The sequence below is a fragment of the Engystomops pustulosus genome, chromosome 1 (genome assembly GCF_040894005.1).
Source record: "Engystomops pustulosus chromosome 1, aEngPut4.maternal, whole genome shotgun sequence".
In the NCBI taxonomy this organism is placed as follows: domain Eukaryota; kingdom Metazoa; phylum Chordata; class Amphibia; order Anura; family Leptodactylidae; genus Engystomops; species Engystomops pustulosus.
Window position 1 is genome coordinate 143,120,027 of NC_092411.1, and position 13,692 is coordinate 143,133,718.

General features: G+C 39.8%; 1 protein-coding gene and 1 long non-coding RNA gene across 4 annotated transcripts in view; one reads left to right on the top strand and one right to left on the bottom strand.

Annotated features, from left to right (window-relative positions):
- Positions 1 to 13,692, top strand: part of RNF38 (ring finger protein 38) — a 185,643-nt gene that overhangs the window by 120,952 nt on the left and 50,999 nt on the right. The gene's annotated exons all lie outside the window — the stretch shown is intronic.
- LOC140134677 (uncharacterized) overlaps positions 1 to 13,692 on the bottom strand; it is a 55,277-nt gene that overhangs the window by 19,029 nt on the left and 22,556 nt on the right. Inside the window, exon 3 of one of the 2 annotated variants that reach the window (XR_011856372.1) lies at positions 9,734 to 9,849. The exons of the other annotated variant lie outside the window; for it this stretch is intronic. This is a non-coding gene — a long non-coding RNA (uncharacterized lncRNA). Of the gene's footprint in view, positions 1 to 9,733; positions 9,850 to 13,692 lie in introns of those variants that run through there. 2 annotated transcript variants of the gene reach the window in all.

A 13,692-nucleotide genomic window follows, 5' to 3' on the forward strand; every position in this document is an offset into this window, starting at 1 on the left:
TAGGACTGTTCGACATTTTGATCACTTTTTATAGAATTTTTTCTATTTTTCAAAATGGCAAAAAAATGCCATTTGCGACTTCGGGCGCTATTTTCCGCTACGGGGTTTAACGCAGTGAAAAACGGTTATTATATTTTGATAGATCGGGCATTTTCGGACACGGCGATACCTATTGTGTTTATGATTTTTACTGTTTATTTATATTTATATCAGTTCTAGGGAAAGGGGGGTGATTTGAATTTTTATGTTTTTTTAATATAATTTTTTTTTTTTTACTTTTTTTTATTTATTTTTTTTACTATTTTACAGACTCCCTAGGGTACTTTAACCCTAGGTTGTCTGATTGATCCTACCATATACTGCCATACTACAGTATGGCAGTATATGGGGATTTTGCATACCATCTATTATAATGTGCAGATCGCACATTATAATAGATAGCCCCGATCATGACAGCCTGGGATCTTTGTGTGATCCCAGGCTGTCATGGCAACGGATCGCCGCTCCCCGGTGACGTCACGGGGAGTGACGATCGGAGCCAAGATGGCGGCGCCCACGCGCCGCCGGCTCTTTAATGCCGCCGGCAGCTTTGCCGGCGGCAATCAAAGGGTTAACACCCGCGATCGGTGCAAGCACCGATCGCGGGTGTTAGCGACGGGCGTTTGCTTCATTATGAAGCAAACGCCCGGTGAGTATGAAGAGGGCTCAGCCTGTGAGCCCTCTTCATACTCCCCCATGCGCAGTAAGACGTAAGGGTACGTCTTATTGCGCTATGGGGTTAAAACAGTGGAGCTTAAATGGTGACGCACAAAGTTCCTACAGCTACATAAAGAAGAGACATTAATATAGATGTTGTACTTGTTAATTAAACATCTTATTCTGTTAATAGGGCACACAGAGTTGTTTTATGTTATTTAAAGGGAACCTGTAACCACATTTGCTAGTGACAGGTTCCTATAAAGCTCTATTAACTGACTGACTCCATTCTTTTAGCTAAAAATTGTTTCTCTTACATCCACAGAAATCACCTTTTATCTTATATTACCTGGCTTCCGAGGGGGGGGTGTCCTGCTCATTCAACCCCTCCCATCTAATCCTCCCCATGCCTTATGCTTCCTTACAGTTCATGTCATGTGACCAGAGTGACATCCCCTCAGGTCCTTTAGCCTTTTTATGATAGCAAACTATACCACACGAAGTCACAGCTGCCTTAATGGACTTCTACTCCTCTCCATCCTCCATGGAAGCTGCTGTGATTTCATGTAATCACATACACGGTGTACAGTTTGCTATTATTAGAAGGTTAAAGGACCTGTGAGTATGTCACTGGTCACATGCCAGAAATGTAACACAAGGCACCATGTATAAACATTGACACAATATTTCCAATCTGTAAATAGAGCTTTATATGTCTGTAGTTAAATATTATCAGACAGTCCCTAAGTACAAGGAGGCAGAGCAGTGATTTTAAGAGACACAGAGCTGTCAGTCAAAATAATGGGGTGGGGTTCACTGCCAGCCTGGGATGGAGAAGAGTCACAGATACCAGACATGAGTCACAAAAGCTAATTTGCATATCAGAAAAACGTCTGTAATTAAGGTCCAGTGCCCTACTGGCAGCCAATTTTAGGTGATTTTATCAGCAGCCATTGCTAGTCAGGGTAGTCAAAATCTGGTGACAGGTCATTAAGTATAGCACCCATCATAAAAGTACATGGCACTCATTCAAATAGTGCTGCAGCCGTAGATGTGCTGCTATATTTTGTCCAAGCACCATATTAAAGGAAATGTACCACTCCCTTGGTGATAGAATAACCAATAAGTCCCAGCAGCGTGAATGGAAATAAATATGTATTAGGAGCTCTGCTCCTGTGCTTTCCTTTAAAAAAACAATTTTATTTTTAAGTGCTCTGGGGTGCGAGCTGCAGGGGCTCTTCCTATAGCATGTCCCCAAAACGACTTTTCCTCTGCTACCCTGCTCCTTCTCTTGCTCCCACTCCAGCTAATTGCCGGAAATATCAGTAGTACAGAGCCACTACTGTGTGCTTCAGCAAGATTTTCGGCACTTGCACTTCATTTACATAAAAATAATTTTATAAGTAAAGTAAAAGAAGCATATAAATATTTCCATTCACGCTGCTGAGATGTACCCATCTTGGTTAATCTACAACCAAGGAATCTGTAAATTTTCTTTAAGGATATATTTACTCCTAGAAGCACTGTAAAGAATCTACCACCTTCTCCAAAAAATATAATCTGCTGGAAGATCTCTGTGGAGAAATACACTGTGATTTTCAAATACCCTTTTATTTGTTCTGCTATACTGGTTTGGCTTAATCCCACATCATGGTTTTAGACTTCTTGTAGGTCATACTTGATGTTAAGGGGGCTGCCTTTCAAGGCAGCAAAAGGAGGTATTGTTTTCCATTTAACACCATGGAAAACTTATTTGCATTCTTCCCAGAATTCCCTAGTGGAGCATCTATGGCTTTAAGTCTCCACACGCCTTTAAGGTGGCCTTAATTGGCAATGTCCCCTTAAGGAGAACACCTACTGTCTGACCCTAATCAATAGCCTCTCACATAGCCAAATCAGTTCCCTATGCTGTACTGAGGAGACCCAACCAGGTCGAAACAGTGCTGACTACAGTTGGGAGTCTGTTCCTTACGGAATAGATATACTGGTTTGGCTTAATCCCACATCATGGTTTTAGACTTCTTGTAGGTCATACTTGATGTTAAGGGGGCTGCCTTTCAATGTAGCAAAAGGAGGTATTGTTTTCCATTTAACACCTTATTTGCATTCTGCTATATCTTTCAGTTATGAGGTATTGGTTGACATTGGAAGAATTAGCAGTTTTTGGGGTGCCAAGGACAAGCCCTAGGTGCACAAACTGTCTCATTGCTTACAGATTACAATATGTCGCAAACAACATAATAGAAGGAATTAATAAAAGTATGTTGGAAATCACAGTGTAATATATCTACAAGATGGGGGAGGTGGTAGATGCCCTTTTAAGAGAACAGCTTCAGATCAAGTAAATTTAGAAAAAACTATTTTTAACAATTGCATGGGCTTCTGTGTTGTATTTTTCAATGCAAATATGTGTCAGTGTTTCCAGTGCTGAACAATGATAAAATCCTTCATCCTATGAACCTTCATCAAAGTCTGATGAAAACCTGCATAGGGACAAATGAATTTTTAACATGATTGTAATGCTAGCATCCCATACCCACAGACATCCTCCATCTCAAGTAACTTTACCAATCTACCCTCGTCAATTCCAACGGACCATGGGAGTGTACCTAAGCATAAAGATTCCTGTATTTTCTTATGTTTCCAACCTAAGCTTATGTTGCAACTCTGTCACCGATCATGGTCCATTACTTGTGTGCAATAGTGACATCCCAGGTTATGGAGCTGTACTGCCTGCATTGACCTATAGCCTGTTTCACTGACCCCAAGTGTTTTCTACCTGCCCCGAGCTTAGCTTGCTTCTGACTATTCTCTGCTTGATATCATTCTGGTATCACTTGACCAGCCAGTGTCAGCTGTAAACTATACTGAGACTACTCCAAGTGTCAGCACTTTGGTAGGCCGGTTGCAGCAATGTCTAGTCCAAGGGTAAAAGGCTGAATACTGTGGGGTCCACTGATATAACAGCCTTGAGATTAGCCTCAAGCCAAAGTAGCTAGGGGGCAAAAAAGTCCCTCATGGTGCTGTCCATTACAATAATCCACCATTCATACATTTTACATGTGTAAGGGTAAGCTGCTGACCAACAAACATTTGTATCCTTGCATAAATGATGTGCTTGATGATTTGTCATATGATAAGGGCCCATTTAAGCAGAGAAAGTTAGTAGGAACACTTATAAACTGTACAAATACTCTTAATGCCCTCTAATATGGGAAAAGATTTTAACAGATGTGAATCAACACAGCATTTTAAACGCACATTGGCTTGAAAGGACTTCATAGAGGCTTATGGACAATTCTTGCTGTCGATCAGATGGAAGAATAACAAAGAATAATGCAAGGAGTCATGGCAATTACTTAATGGGGTTTTCTGGTTTTAGCTGGAAGTATATTTTAAATTGCACATGCAATTTTGCAGTTTTCAGCTGTTTGAGCTGAAGGAGAGGAACTAATAGGGAGGAAATGTTCTTCCTCACTAGTCTTAATGATACTAACAATAAAAGTTTTAGATTTAATGCTGCCACAATGAAAATGAAGCTGTATGTAACCTGTTATAGAGCAGGAGGAACTGAGGTAGATATAAGTTTGTCCAAAAAGATACAGTATATTATAACTTGTCATTGAAATATTTCTATATCAGTTCTTTCTTCCATCAGGGTTCCACAGCTATCTGTATATGTACGGTCATAGAGAGGATATGGTACCATTCATTGGTCCATCCTCATTGTGTTTTCTTTTTATTCTGAATCTGCTTTCCTAAACGCTGTTGAGCCCAAGGAAACTGCCTTTTCTGCATATCACAAATCCCAACTATAATAGCCATGGTACATGGAAACTAAACTATAGGAAAATATTGGCCAAGCTGTGTCAACATGATCCTTTATTTTCTTCTGTTAGGTGGAGCCAAATATGTTTCAATTGTAAATGGTGGTTATTGTAAATGCTTTGTCTATTCATTTTAATTGTCCTAGTTGTTTGAAACTTTCAAGGGTGAATCTCGTATTTAAACATTCGGAATGTGCATTGCTATGCTCAAGCCATATGTCATCTGCAAACAGCTGTATCCATCATTTTGGAAAAGTGACCTTCTGTTCTACTACTGATAACAGCATTCTGTTTGTCTTGCTATCCTACAGTCACTCAGCTACTATAAAGAAAGTTCTAGCTCTGAAGAAATATGGGAAAGGGGAAATAGAGGGTGCTATCTAAGGTACTACATTTTTACAGTACCATATGAACTAAGTTAATGTCAACCCTGCCAATTTTCACTCACCTGAGTATGTTGTGCTCATCAGAATTATCGTTCATCAGCATTTTAGATCCCAGTAAGTTTCTATTTAAGCTGCAGGGAATATATTTCTTTGATTCCTAAAATGTCTAGTTATTTGAAGCACTGGATTTAAATAAGACTATGTTTTGTGTTGCTTAGGGATACTGGATAGTTTTCATAAAAATGTGAAAGATAAAAGTATTTATTTTTCGTATTTGTATTCCTCTGTGCAGGAGTCTTTATTATAACCTGATGAAGACCCCTGTAAGAAATTCTGTATGAAATTCTTGATATTCTTATATTCTCATGAAAAATATATAATGACAAGAAGAAATTTGGTAGCTCAGATAAAGAGGCATTTGATCAATGAGTACTTTTCCCCAAAAGACATATGTCGTGAAAGGGTTAGGTTGCTAACTGTGTTTGATCCTTTGTAATTTATATGACCATCTGTAGTATAGTCCCCAACTGTGTATTCAAACATAAAGTGATGTCTCTTTCATATGACATCACGGTATGTTTAGTGCGGACTTATTACACCCCCTTTACAATTTTTCCTGGATCTAAGTCAACCACAGTACAGGAAATGTCCCCACAACAAATGGCCAGAGGCAGTATTCTGCGCAGCCGAATGGGAAGGTATGCAATACTAACTTAATACTATGACCCCTACTGGTTATGGTTCCAGGACACAAATTCCAGCTATCCTCGGGGTATCCCATCATGTTATTTTTTTGTCTGATTTCAGTACGTGTATAAAACATCTATTAAGCTAAATATTTTATCCAAATATGTTTTACGGAAACTGGATATAACAATCCGCGCCAGTGTCTACCTCTGCCTTATTTACAAATCTGTCTTGAGACAGAAAAAAGCCTAAAACTTAACTTTTAATGCTGTATTAAAATGCACATTATTTGATTATATATCACACGCTATGATTAAAAATCGCATGTAGAGGCTGCTATGTATCTTGTATTTTATCTATCTATTTGTGACCATGATGCTCCTGCAGTAACCAACTGATTAGACAGCCTCTAACAAGACATTTAAAAACAACAAACATAAGCCCCCCGACATGTTTCGCCAGACATAGCAGCCTCTACATGCGATTTTTAATCATAGCGTGTGATATATAATCAAATAATGTGCATTTTAATATAACATTAAAAGTTAAGTTTTAGGCCTGACCTATAAGGCTTTTTTTTGTCTCAGGACAGATTTGTAAATAAGGTTAGTTACAGCCTTGGCAGTCCTAATAGGGCTATTTTTGGTGTAGAAAAGTGTCTACCTCTATCCGCAGAATGCAGCTTAGGATACGTTGAACTTCTCTCTGTGTTTCTGCTTGACATTTCATATTGTGAACTATGGTTTATGTTGCTGGCCTTGTTTAGACTAAATCCACCATACCCAGTCCATCCATAGCTCTGGTCCCGCAATAGTTAACCTGCTGTGAATGCCAGAGCTCTGCTCCATTCATCTGCAACTAATGCTCTCTGACTACCTATATACACTCACCGGCCACTTTATTAGGTACACCTGTCCAACTGCTCGTTAACACTTAATTTCTAATCAGCCAATCACATGGCGGCAACCCAGTGCATTTAGGCATGTAGACATGGTCAAGACAATCTCCTGCAGTTCAAACCGAGCATCAGTATGGGGAAGAGTGATTTGAGTGCCTTTGAACATGGCATAGTTGTTGGTGCCAGAAGGGCTGGTCTGAGTATTTCATTTCAGAAACTGCTGATCTACTGGGATTTTCACGCACAACCATCTCTAGGGTTTACAGAGAATGGTCCGAAAAAGAAAAAACATCCAGTGAGTGGCAGTTCTGTGGGCGGAAATGCCTTGTTGATGCCAGAGGTCAAAGGAGAATGGGCAGACTGGTTCGAGCTGATAGAAAGGCAACAGTGACTCAAATTGCCACCCGTTACAACCAAGGTAGGCAGAAGAGCATCTCTGAATGCACAGTACGTCGAACTTTGAGGCAGATGGGCTACAGCAGCAGAAGACCACACCGGGTGCCACTCCTTTCAGCTACGAACAGGAAACTGAGGCTACAATTTGCACAAGCTCATCGAAATTGGACAGTAGAAGATTGGAAAAACGTTGCCTGGTCTGATGAGTCTCGATTTCTGCTGCGGCATTCGGATGGTAGGGTCAGAATTTGGCGTCAACAACATGAAAGCATGGATCCATCCTGCCTTGTATCAACGGTTCAGGCTGGTGGTGGTGGTGTCATGGTGTGGGGAATATTTTCTTGGCACTCTTTAGGCCACAGCCTACCTGAGTATTGTTGCTGACCATGTCCATCCCTTTATGACCACAATGTACATAACATCTGATGGCTACTTTCAGCAGGATAATGTGCCATGTCATAAAGCTGGAATCATCTCAGACTGGTTTCTTGAACATGACAACGAGTTCACTGTACTCAAATGGCCTCCACAGTCACCAGATCTCAATCCAATAGAGCATCTTTGGGATGTGGTGGAACGGGAGATTCGCATTATGGATGTGCAGCCGACAAATCTGCGGCAACTGTGTGATGCCATCATATCAATATGGACCAAAATCTCTGAGGAATGCTTACAGCACCTTGTTGAATCTATGTCACGAAGAATTGAGGCAGTTCTGAAGGCAAAAGGGGGTCCAACCCATTACTAGCATGGTGTACCTAATAAAGTGGCCGGTGAGTGTATATATATATATATATATATATATATATATATATACATATATTCTGCTCACAGCTAGTAGATTTCCTGTATTTCATGCCATACTGCTGCATTATTCAATTTTTGGCTTTTGTTCTTGACTACTCTCCTGTGTATTCAATTCTGTACTGTAGTACTTTATATGCTATCTCATAATTCTGCTCCAGGTGTCACTGGAAATCATTCCTCAAAGTAATTTGCCTCTCAGTCCCCATTAAGTATCTTTTTTGGCCCATTCCCTGTTTCCCCGAAAATAAGACAGCATCTTATGTTAAATTTTGCTCCTAAAGAGGCACTAGGTCTTATTTTCAGGGGATGTCTTGTTTTTCCATGAAAAAGAATTTATATATATATATATATTGGTGAACAAAAAATCTACTTCTAAAACTTATAACTCTCCAAACTCTGAACTATTAAAATATTTGGCCCCAATCTCTCATGTTTGGCAATAGCACTTTGCTTGCATGACCACTTCATGTCTATGTAGCTGCTTGTAGGACATATTTGTCCTGCAACAGTCAGTGATTTTATTCAGCAAATTCTTCACCCATGTCACAACCTCTTGCAGGATCTAAAAGATCTACCAATACTAATATATGGCTTGGAGGAGATGTGGCAATGACAGACAATAGGTCTTATTTTCAGGGGAGGCCTTATATTTCTAAGATTAAAGAAAATTGTACTAGGTCTTATTTTCGGGGATGTCCTATTTTAGGGGAAACAGGGGAGAAACCAAGGTTTCCAGCACCAAAAAGAACTACAATCAGCAAGATGGAGGGGCTGAACCTGCCTCATGTGACATCATCACAAACACGCGCTGCTGACCAATGACACCATAACTTGTGCATCTTAGACACACCCACACAGGGGAGTGTTGAGCTTGTTGCTAAGGGGCTGAATAATTTACATACATGAAAATGTGAAGGGTTATTCAATGACACGAAAAATGTCAGTATTAGAACTTTTTCAACTAGAGAATAGTGAACACCAATACAAGTAAAAGGGGCACAGACATAATGTGCCCCCATTAGATTAAATAGATTGTCCCAAAATAACACAACAAAAAAAGGAACACTTTTAACACTTTATAAGATAAATTTAAAAAAATCCATTTGAAAAGACAACATACACAGAAAAAGTCCACCAATCATCATATAACTATACATAATAAACACATTACAGTAACCTGTATGGAATGTATACTTCTCAGAACCAATCAGGGTATTTGCTTACAAACAAGTATTGCACACTCCCAGAGGAATAACAGAGGACAAGGAACACATACTCACATACCCCCGATGAAGCAAGGCGAAACTTGTGTTGGGTGTTCCCTCTTGGTCTCTATATACCTGTCTATGTGTCCCTTTTCTTCTGTTATTCATCTGGGTAATGTGCAATTTTTGTTTGTAATCAAATAACTTCACTTGTTCTGAGGAATAGACCTTCCATACCTCTATACAAGCTTATTGTGATCTATTATGTATATTTAGTTATTTGACCATTGGTGGATTTTTTCTGCGTATGTTGTCTTTTTAAATGAATTTGTTCTAATCTATCTATCCATGTTTATGTATATGTCTATCTATCTGTATAATAAAACTGCAGCACAGCACATGGGAAAGATTGAAGACTTGCATCGGACACAGTGCAGTTGTCAATGCTCTCTCTCCTGTGTGCCATTTTCTGCTTCCAGTGAGGTAAGGAGGGAGAGGACTGTGTATTTGTTTATATACAGTGTCTGGAAAGCTGAGGGTGTTCAGGGAGAGATATTTACTACATTAGTTAGGGAGAGGCAGGGAGTGTACAGGGAGACATTGTTACTACATTAGTTAGGGCTCCTGGCAGCTCATGAGTGGTAGGAGCCATGAGGAGAATCAGCTGAGAGCAGGGAGATGAGAGGGTAGGTGTCTTACATGTATATTCCTGTTGCTTTTGGTCAAATAAAGTCACCTTCTTGAGATTGTGATACCTTTTAATGGCTAACTGAAATATAAGATGTTACAAGCAAGCTTTCGGGATGGCTATGGTCCCTTCATCAGGCATGGTATACCAGTCTTTCTGAAGTGACAAACATGTACATTCTCACTCTGTATTCAGCCCAGTGAGGATGGGAAGTGATTAGCAACCACCATCTGAGGAGTCACTGATAACAGGGGGAAGTCTGCAGAATACAAGAGGAGAGAGCAAGATTTGGGTAATTATCCAATTTGCAAAAACGCTTAAAATTGAAATGCCCAAAAGTTGTTTTAAATGATGGTTACTCTTTAAGCCTCTTTAACTCAACACTGTTAGCAGTGTTCCACATAGCAGTAAGATACTAGTTTCTCTAATTCTGTATATGGCTACAGAAATAAAATAAAATCAGAGAAATTGGTTGTAGATAGCGATCACATGGAGTTTGCTTTTAGCATGATTCATAAGCGTAATGAATAAATGGTGTAGGAAATCAGTAGGACTATGAGAGACAATGACCTAGAATGTCTAGAATGTTAACTTTAACATATTAAAGAAGTATATAACTAAAAGGGCATCACTTTCTATTCCAAAGCACTTCTTCTATGAAAGATCTACCATTGGTCAGACAGAACCACAATGGCAGTGAAACTTTTGCACAATTTGAACCAAATCAAATACCAAAGTGTTGTCACAGCACTTGCTTTATGCGAGTGTATAGCTCGTATCGCGAGGTGGGAGTAACCTTTCTCCAATACTTAGCAATAAGACATTTTGCAGCCGTAATAATGTTTAACCCCTTAACGCTCTGCGCCGTAGCTCTACGGCGCAGAGGTATAAGGGATGTATGAAGAGGGCTCACGGGCTGAGTCCTCTTCATACAAAGGTGGGGGTTTTTGCAAAATGCATAAAACCCCCACCGCTAATAACCGCGGTCGGTGCTAGCACCGATCGCGGCTATTAACCCCCCCGTTGCCGCCGGCAAAGTCGCCGGCGGCATTTAAAAGACGGCGGCGCGTGGGCGCCGCCATCTTTTTTTCGATCGCCACGCCCCCGAACGTCATCGGGGGGCGGCGATCGGTTGCCATGGTAGCCTCGTGTCTTCTTTTGACACGAGGCTATCTGGCAGCTGCAGATTCGTTACAATGAGCCAGTGGCTCATTGTAATGAATGTGCTGCAAAAATGCCATATATTGCAATACAGAAGTATTGCAGTATATGGTAGCAGCAATCTGACCATCTAGGGTTAATGTACCCTAGATGGTCTAAAAGATAGTGAAAAAAAAAAGAAAAAAAAAAGTTTAAAAAATAAAAAAAATTAATAAAATATTAAAAGTTCAAATCACCCCCCTTTCCCTAGAACGGATATAAAACATAATAAACAGTAAAAATCACAAACATATTAGGTATCGCCGCGTCCCAAAATGCCCGATCTATCAAAATATAAAAACGGTTACGGCCGGCGGTGACCTCCGAGGCGGGAAATGGCGCCCAAATGTCCGAAATGCGACTTTTACACCTTTTTACATAACATAAAAAATGAAATAAAAAATAATCAAAATATCGCACAGACCTCAAAATGGAAGCAATGAAAACGTCGCCTCATTTCGCAAAAAATGACACATCACACATCTCCGTGCGCCAAAGTATGAAAAAGTTATTAGCGTCAGAAGATGGCAAAAAATTTTTTTTCTTTTTTGTACACATTCGTTTAATTTTTGAAAATGTATTAAAACACAATAAAACCTATATAAATTTGGTATCACCGCGATCGCACCGAACCAAAGAATAAAGTAGGCGTGTTATTTGGAGCGAAGAGTGAAAGTCGTAAAAACTGAGCCCACAAGAACGTGACGCACGTGACGTTTTTTTTCAATTTTTCCACATTTGGAATTTTTTTTCAGCTACGCAGTACACGGCATGTTAAAATAAATAACATCACGGGAAAGTAAAATTTGTTACGCACAAAATAAGCCCTCACACAGCTCTGTACACGGAAAAATGAAAAAGTTATGGATTTTTGAAGTTGGAGAGCGAGAAATCGGCCGAAAAACCCTGCGTCCTTAAGGGGTTAAAGCTAAAATAAGAGTATGCTTCCTAAGAGGCTGTGGGAAAATGTTTAGTATGTAGGTTTTTGGACATAGTGGGAAGTCTAGTGAGAGAACCTGGGAGTGAGTCCATTGTACCTGTTTCCAAAAAGGTGTAAGCAAGGGACAGTCCCAGCAGGTATGAGGAAGGGTAGGCTTAAGAGTGTGCAGTAATTGGGGAGTGTGATACCAGTGCATGAGTATTTTGGATTCATTTTCCAGTCCCAGCAGGTATGATGAAGGGTAGGCTTAAGAGTGTGCAGTAATTGGGGAGTGTGATACCAGTGCATGAGTATTTTGTATTCATTTTCCAGTCCCAGCAGGTATGAGGAAGGGTAGGCTTAAGAGTGTGCAGTAATTGGGGAGTGTGATACCAGTGCATGAGTATTTTGAATTCATTTTCCAGTCCCAGCAGGTATGAGGAAGGGTAGGCTTACAGTGTGCAGTAATTGGGGAATGTGACACCAGTGCATGAGTATTTTGTACTGATATTCTTTATTTATTACACATGAGGCTGACTTCGGCTGGTCTCCAGACCAAAAGCCAAAGTTCATCACATATTGTTCCCCTATATAAGTATCCCATTTAAACATGTAGTGATGCCTCAGTAGCTGATCAGGCGTTGGGTCAGTTAGGATAGAATACAAAGAGGAGATGAGTCCCGAGGTCGACGAATTAAGCTTACATAGTCGTTCAAAGGGGGTTGGTGTTGAGACCTGGTCTGACTGAAACATGGAATTCGTGTAGTGTTTGATCTGCAGATACTGAAAGAGGGAAGAGGAGGAGTTGTGTTTGGCCTGGAGATCAGGAAAGGGTATCAGAGTTCGTGCTATGGGATCCACCAGGTTGGCGATGTGGAAGAGGCCAGCATGGTGCCAGGCCGCGGAACCAGCCGCAGTCAGCAAAATGTTTAACGTAAGTGCTAAACAAGCTAGAGTATGCTCAATTACAATGTTATATTTTTACTTGTTGATTGTGTAATCTGACATTCCGTAACATTTACAATGCAGAAAAAATACCTATTATAAAAGGTAAAATAAAAGCAGTCCAAAGCTTGTTAGTGAGCACCAGCAGGAAAATATTGTTACTGGATTGTAATTGTGCTGAATGGTATCATAAACATAGTGAAGAATTTAATGAAAAAAAAACCATACTGAATACTGTTTTAGGTTGTGGTAAGGCAAATAAAGCAGCTTTTACTTTAAAATCCTGTGAGTTTTTATGTCAGCCAAAAAATTCTAAGCGTTCTTCTGCTAATACATAATAGTCAACAGGGCCGGGGTAAGACGTTCTGGTGCCCTAGGCAGACAAAAATTTGTGAACCCACCACCTCCCTTTCAACAGAAAAACATGGCAGATCCTGGTACAATTCTATTCTGACGGAGGTAAAAAGTGAAAAAGCAATAAGCAGAATAAATCAATATAAGCAGTCGACTGACATTTGTTCATTAACAATTAAGCAATTTTACAGTTACATTTATTGAAAAAAGATATGTACAAAATTAGTAAAACGTAAGCAAAAATATGTAAATTTGGTATCCCAGTAATCGTAGTGACCCACTGAATAAATCTAACATGTTTTTTAAGGTATATGGTAAACACAAAAAATTTTTTTTAAAAATAACAGAATTTATGTATCTACAACCCCCCTTACAAAAAAGATATACATTTTCAACAATAGGCCATAGCCACCTCAAAATTGTACCAGTGAAAAATGCTTCTTATCCCGCAAATAAAAAGCCCTCGCAGGGCAACATTAACAAAAAAGCAAATATTTTATAGCTCAAAAAAGTGTGTGATGAACTAACTAAAACCCACAAAAACTGGCTACTGCACGGCTCTTCTTCCCTTCTGTGCCTCGCTGTACGACCATACAATAAGTAAAGTCCACATGTGTGGTGTCTCTGTAACTCTGGAGAAATTGCATCACAAATTTTAAGATGGGTTTTCTCCTGTGAATGTGT